General features: G+C 41.1%; 1 pseudogene across 1 annotated transcript; it reads right to left on the reverse strand.

Moving 5' to 3' along the window:
• Window positions 1–6,644: 6,644 nt before the first annotated feature.
• Window positions 6,645–7,105, reverse strand: LOC307057329 (non-histone chromosomal protein HMG-14-like; annotated as a pseudogene). Its single transcript has 2 exons — window positions 6,956–7,105; window positions 6,645–6,783 (listed from the first exon to the last, which is right to left on the reverse strand). The product of its transcript is annotated as a non-histone chromosomal protein HMG-14-like (transcript).
• Between the last annotated feature and the right edge of the window lie 234 nt (window positions 7,106–7,339).

Genomic DNA, 7,339 nt, shown 5'->3' on the forward strand with positions numbered 1-7,339 from the left:
TTGACAGCTGGCATTAGGTTGGGTTTGGTCAGTAGGATGGGGGAGGAGAGAGGTCCAGGTATTTCTTCCCTCCTCTCTCCTCCCTGCTCTTCTTCATTGTTTGGCCAGGGGCTTCATGCTTCCATGCTATGGCTCCTGGTGCTGGCTCCTCATCCAGAGCTCCAGATCTTACAGGGCTCTGCCATCATTTCCTCCCCTTGCCTTCTTCCTAGAGGCATTAATGAAATTCTGCTGTTGCTAGTCTCTGGCTGCATCCACCTTGCAGGTTCCCTCACTCCTGTTCACAACTCTGCCATCAGTCCTTTAAATAAATGATTTGAGCTGGATTCTGAGTCCTGCTAGGTCTCTGGTTTTCCTCCCTCTCACCTCACATACACATAAACGAAAAGACAAATACAAAACTGTGTTGAATGCATATGAGGCTTACTGTCTGATTGGAATTGATTGACTGAGTTCTTTCAGACTCTGAATATACAAGCCCTTATTTCTGTTCTTCTTAGTTATATAATGCAACTCTGTCATATGATAGAATTAATCATGAAGGAATACTACTTTATTTGGGAATTATGTTGATATAAAGGTAGAAATGAAATAACCATCTAAAATGGTGAGAAAATTATAATTAGTCATATTCAAATAACTTAATAACAGCAAAAGTGAACTATTAGCCAAAATAAAACTTCTACTTATTTTTTAAAAATAATGAATGTCTTTTATTAGCTACTAGTGGTACTAGTAGCTCTCTTGGGGATTAAGTCTAATTTCAATATAGTCCCAAAGGAGTCCTATTAATTTCAAAGTAGGTAGTTAGTGAAAGTGCTCAACTTGAGGAAGTATAAATTTATTCTCATTACATTGTAAAGGATGGAAAATATTTTTTAAATGGTAACCAAATATTTGTAGCTTGTATACTTCCTTTCACATTACAAAATTTGTCATGAAGATGAATTAATATTGTGCCATTTTCTGCTTTTATTACAATCTTGGGCCTGAGATGAAATACTGGATGTTTAATATTTTTATGAATTATAGAAGAAAACTGTACGATGTTGACCTTTTTAATATGCTGGTTTCTGACCGGCTGGCACTTCCACTCCTCTCACTGCAACAATTTCTACTAACATGGAAGAAAAGTTTAGGATAGATAGCCAATGAGAAAGCAGAGTATTAAAAAGGTCAACAGAGTAAATCTTTTCTATAAATTAAAAAAAATTTATTAAGACATTCAAATTCAAATACTTAGCTCATAAACAAAATATGTAATTCATACTTATGAAAATAACCTTGTGTTAAAATCTTCTCATTACTGTGATAAAGGTTCAGCATGATTATTCAAGACTTAAAATAATCTAAATATTTTATAATAGACTGAGAATATTTTTTAAAAATCACTAAAAAGAGACATAAAGATCACTTTCTTTTCTTTCCTTATGGTAAAAAAAATTGTATTGTTTCTTCAGCAATAACACCAATAATCAACAGAGAGCCGTAGACATGGAAACTTATTTCAAATGATTGTAATGTTATTCACTGTTTAAAGAGTTCTTAATTTAGATTTTAGCAAATAAAAACACCCAAACATTTAAAATTTTATATTCATATTCACTGTTTTATCTAGCACATTTTAATTGTTCAATAAATTATTGGCTGAATGAATGTATATGCAGGAAAGTAAAACAAACTGTAGAATTATAATAGCCTTTGCATTACTTTTGGAGGGGTATATGAATCATGGCAAACAATAACAACTGCAAAAATAAGAAAGGGATTATAAGATACAACTGGGCTTTATGGTTCACTGGTGTGTTACTCTTCTTACAGCCCCTGCATGAACGAATGAGGAAAATGGAGAATAGAAGCAGAAAAGGCTGGATCCACAGCATGTGGATTGCAGTAACATCCATCTATATTTTAGTCTCCTCATCATTCTGGCCATTTACGAATTGCCCAGGCCTAATTACAACGCCTCCTCTGCCATTTTCCCTCACCTAATGATCACACCATCTTGGATGACAAAGATTTCTTCCTCCTTGGATACTAGGTTTGGGTGAGGTGGGCATTTAACACAATCAGGGTTGATGGAAATCCACACTGAGGGACTGATAGGAATGTTGAATGAGAAAGAAGCTGCTCTTCTTTTTTCCTGGCTCACTGGTCGTAAAGACAAAATATCCCTGGAACTTCTGTGGCCACCTTTGCCACCAACTAGAGAAGATCAGCTGGAGACTGAAGCCAACGATGAAAAAGTAAAGTTACTAGATAAAGAAAGGGAAAAAAAGGCATGGTGACATTATTTCCATGCCTGGATAGGGCTTTGTTTAAAACTCATGCCACCTCTAGAATGCCTCAGTTATTAATTCCCTTTTTGCTTATGCTAATTAAGCTAAGTATGTGTCTCTTATAGTTGGAAGACTCTTAACTGTGGAGTTATTGCGAAGGTTTCTAAGATCCATATGGACCAATTGTCAAGGAATTGAAAGCTCATCTATTTTGCATATATAAAAATGCCAGAATGGTAAAAGATTGATCCTAAGGGAGTGTCCATGAGAGAGGGAGATGGCTACAACTAATTCCCTTCTTCCATTGGTGAAGCAATTCAAAGCTCACTTTGAGACGCCTGCAATTCCTGAGCATGTGAGGCTAACTTCTGCCTTGGCTTATGCTGTCCCTGCTGTATAACATGTCCTTCACTCTCCCATAGTGGACACGTCTCTACCTTCCCCGTCTCTACCTTCCCCCCTGGCCCACACTTCCCCTACTCCTGTTTAATGCCCCCTCCAGCATTATCCATTTTGCTGAATACCATTGTTGGCCCTGACCTTCTCTACCCTGCCCTCTGCCTCTGGGGGCTGAACTTTAGGGACTGCATCAACCAAGCTTTCTGTTCTCCTGGCTTCCACTTGGGCTGAGCCAGTGGGAGGTCTTGGTGGAAGATGAGAGCTGGACGGGAGGACAGGACCAGGGTATTTCCTCCCCTGGCATCCTCTCTTTTGAGTCACTGCAGGTTGATGGGATCCTTCAAATGAAAGTCACCACTGCTTTCTCTGAGTTCTGGTAGTGCCCCTTCCTCTTGCTCCTTTCACCCTGAGGGCAGGGAATGGGTCCCCACAGTTGGTGGCTTCACCATCCATTGTTGGTTTTCCCTAACTCAGCCACACTTTTGTAAATCATCCCTCATTAACTTCTCTGACTGATATGCTTCCTTTTTGAATCCCATCCTGCTGGTCCTTCACTGATGCCTAGTTGAAATGCCTGCTCCTTCCTTTGTCCCCACTCTTATCCTTGTGACCCCTTGAATCATTGCACCTGTCATACTTCACTGACTGCCCACTTCATTCCCATGTTCATCTCCTCTGTGGTCTAGGAGCTCCTGGAGAGCAGACTGTGCCTATTCCCCAATCTTAGGGCCATAGCAGGTGCTTAAACGCCGAATGAATGAATGAACAGCTGAGAATAGTGCCCTAAGTCAAAGTCAGTACCACAGACACTTATATTAGAGTAGTTGGAATGTCACAGTATTGTGGAGGGTCTTAATTCTTGCTTCATCACGGTGAACTCTATCTAGACAAGGGTTTGATCACTCAAGCTTACCAGGTTTAGAAAGTCCATTCCTTATCTCACTTAGACTGTAGTTAATTGGTTCAAATTTGCCAAACTCAAGAGATACAGATTTTTATAATACAGTAATTCCATGCTAATAGTTGATGATAGGAACTATAATTGCCAAATGGACAGCAATTATTTTTCCCTGAGTTTTATTGTGAAATTTTTCAAACATAAAAGCTTTGAAAATACAGAACATCCTTCTACTCACCACCTAGGTTTAATAGTTAACTTTTTTCCATATTTGTGTCATTTAACCATCTATGTTTATAGGTATATAGCTATGCATACATGTATTACATCTATAATATTTTTTGTTGAATCATTTGAAAATAAATTGCAAACATCATTAAAGCTTCACCCCTACATACTTATGCATGCATCTCCTAAGACTATGCCCAATCTCCTAACCACACTACCAGTATCATACCTAAGAACCCTAGCAATAATTCCTTGATAATATCTAATACTTATTGATGCCGTGTGTTTGCCAGCCAGACTTGGGGATCAGGGGCACCTTTGGACCTCAGAGCTGCTCTGGTTTAATCTCAATTTTACCTGGCCTGCAGCATTTTGTCTAAATGTCGATATCTGTCCGTTTCTGCTGCAACCACTGAGATCAACAAATTTAACTGTGCACATATCTGAGAGTCAAGACTAAAGGGAGTTCTTTCTGGGCTTCTCTGGAAGCTCATTCTCAGGGATGAGGCCAGGACTGCCGGAGACAGTGGGAGGAAGGGTCTCAGCAAGAAGGAGTTTTAGATCTCCCTCCTTTTATTTCTTTATCTTTTTCCTAATCCTAGGCCACAGTATCTTTCTTTCTCTGGGCTAGAATTTATTTCTATCTTTTTCCAAAAGAAAGAGGGGAGAAACACCTAGATGTAAAAGATGACCCTCATGTGGAACTTGTAAAATAATCAAAGCAACTGCAAGACCCTTGCTGGGAGGCTGCCCTGGCCCACACTCCCTCACTCACACTCCATGGTTGTGCTGAAATATATGCTTTATTTGTCAAAAAGTTTTAGGTCCTTCATTCTTTTTTTTTTTTAACATCTTTATTGGAGTATAATTGCTTTACAATGGTGTGTTAGTTTCTGTTGTATAACAAAGTGAATCAGCTATACATATACATACATCCCCATATCTACTCTCTCTTGCATCTCCCTCCCTCCCTCCCACCCTCCCTATCCCACCCCTCTAGGTGGTCACAAAGCACTGAGCTGATCTCCCTGTGCTATGCAGCTGCTTCCCACTAACTATCTATTTTACATTTGGTAGTGTATATGTGTCCATGCCACTCTCACTTCGTCCCAGCTTCCCCTTCCCCCTCCCCGTGTCCTCAAGTCCATTCTCTACATCTGTGTCTTTATTCCTCTCCTGCCCCTAGGTTCTTCAGAACCTTTTTTTTTTTTTTTTGAGTCCATATATATGTTTTAGCATACGGTGTTTGTTTTTCTCTTTCTGACTTACTTTACTCTGTATGACAGACTCTAGGTCCATCCACCTCACTACAAATAACTCAATTTCATTTCTTTTTATGGCTGAGTAATATTCCATTGTATATATGTGCCACATCTTCTTTATCCATTCATCTGTTGATGGACAGTTAGGTTGCTTCAATGTCCTGGGTATTGTAAATAGAGTTGCAGTCAACATCGTGGTACATGACTCTTTTTGAATTATGGTTTTCTCTGGGTATATGCCCAGTAGTGGGATTGCTGGGTCCTATGGTAGTTCTATTTTTAGTTTTTTAAGGAACCTCCATACTGTTCTCCATAGCGGCTATATCAATTTACATTCCCACCAACAGTGCAAGAGGGTTCCCTTTTCTCCACACCCTCTCCAGCGTTTATTGTCTGTAGAAGTTTTTTTTTTAAGAAGATGTTGGGGGTAGGAGTTTATTAATTTATTTTTTCTGTGTTGAGTCTTCGTTTCATTGCGAGGGCTTTCTCTAGTTGTGGCAAGCGGGGGCCACTGTTCATCGCGGTGCACGGGCCTCTCACTATCGCAGCCTCTTTTGTTGCGGACGTGCAGGCTCAGTAGTTGTGGCTCACAGGCCTAGTTGCTCCACGGCATGTGGGATCCTCCCAGACCAGGGCTCGAACCCGTGTCCCCTGCATTAGCAGGCAGATTCTCAACCACTGCGCCACCAGGGAAGCCCTGTCTGTAGATTTTTTTATGATGGCCATTCTAACCAGTGTGAGGTGATACTTCATTGTAGTTTTTTTTCTTTCATAAATGAGATTTTATTGGTTGTTTTGAGGATCAGTACACAGACATTTCAATTTGTACACAGTTCTCAACATACGTACCAAAAATCTAAAAAATCATGCAGTTGTGATTCTTTTCTGAACAGTTATACCAGTTACTTTCCAGCTTAAAAGTTGGAGGCAAATTTTTCTTCACAGGATATCTAGTACCAATATCTTCAAATATTGATATGCTGTTACATCGATAAGTCCCACTAATTCATAATTTAATATCATATACACTACATACTCAAATTGTCAATCGTTCATAGCACATCAACAGTTTCTAGAAGAACTGGAAAACCATGACCAAATATGTTACAGAGTGCACAACATTCTGCCCGGGGGAGCCAAGATCAAGGGGTGAGTGGTTTGCTTTAGGAAACAATTTTACCAAAAACAACATGGGAAGAGAAGTAATTTGAAGTGTTTAAGACATTAAATGCACAACTGACTCCAAACTGCCATTTAGTATGCTTTGTATTATAGGATATAAAAGCTACCCTCCATCTGTGGAATGTTAAGCTGACACCCAAGACAATAAAAACCTCCCATATTCAATATCCCACTATTTTCTGGTTGTACCAAAAAACAAACAAACAGCAAATGATTTCATCTCTTAAAAAAAAGCATTTATACTTAAAAAATGGGATGAGGTGGGATTCCCTCCTTTGAAAAAACTGTTTCTAGAGCTACTAAAAAACTTGCGTTTACAAAAGAGTTGATAAAAATATTCCTCTGGATTGTACAAGAAGGGAGACAGGGGCCCCTGATAGGACCAGGTGTGTGATATTAATCAGACTTGGCATCTTTCTCTCCTGCTTCATCAGAAGCTGGGCTCTCCTTGTTTTTAGTTTCTCCCTTTTCTGCAGGTCCCTTGGTTAGCCACTTCAGCCTGTTTTCCCTTTGCTCCCCTTTTCCCTTTTGTGGCCTCTCCCATTGCAGAGCACAGGCTCCGGACGCGCAGGCTCAGCGGCCATGGCTCACGGGCCCAGCGGCTCCTCGGCATGTGGGATCTTCCCGGACCGGGGCACGAACCCGTGTCCCCTGCATCGGCAGGCGGACTCTCAACCACTGCGTCACCAGGGAAGCCCTGTTTGCACTTTTTTGTCTGAAGATTTATCCTTTCCTGCCGCCTTTTTTGGCTTCGTTTCCACTTTTGCGGGAGCCGGTGTAGCTGACACCCTCGCCGATCTCCTCTTGCGCTCCTCCTTCGCAGCCCCCTCGGCAGAGCTGAACTTCCTCTTGGGCATCGGGACGGCGGGGCAGGCGGGTGCCCGGTGCCTGCGGGCCGCGGCGCGCCGAGAGCCTTCGCAAAGCTGGGCTGTCTGGCCGCTACCTCTCCTCCCACCGCCCGAGCTCCTGGGACCCGCCCCTCACCGTAGTTTTGATTTGCATTTCTCTAATGATTAGTGATGTTGAGCATCCTTTCCTGTGTTTGTTGGCCATCTGCATATCTTCCAGGTCCTTCATTCTTAATTTACAAA

This window comes from Hyperoodon ampullatus (genome assembly GCF_949752795.1).
Source record: "Hyperoodon ampullatus genome assembly, chromosome: 8".
Classification (NCBI taxonomy): domain Eukaryota; kingdom Metazoa; phylum Chordata; class Mammalia; order Artiodactyla; family Ziphiidae; genus Hyperoodon; species Hyperoodon ampullatus.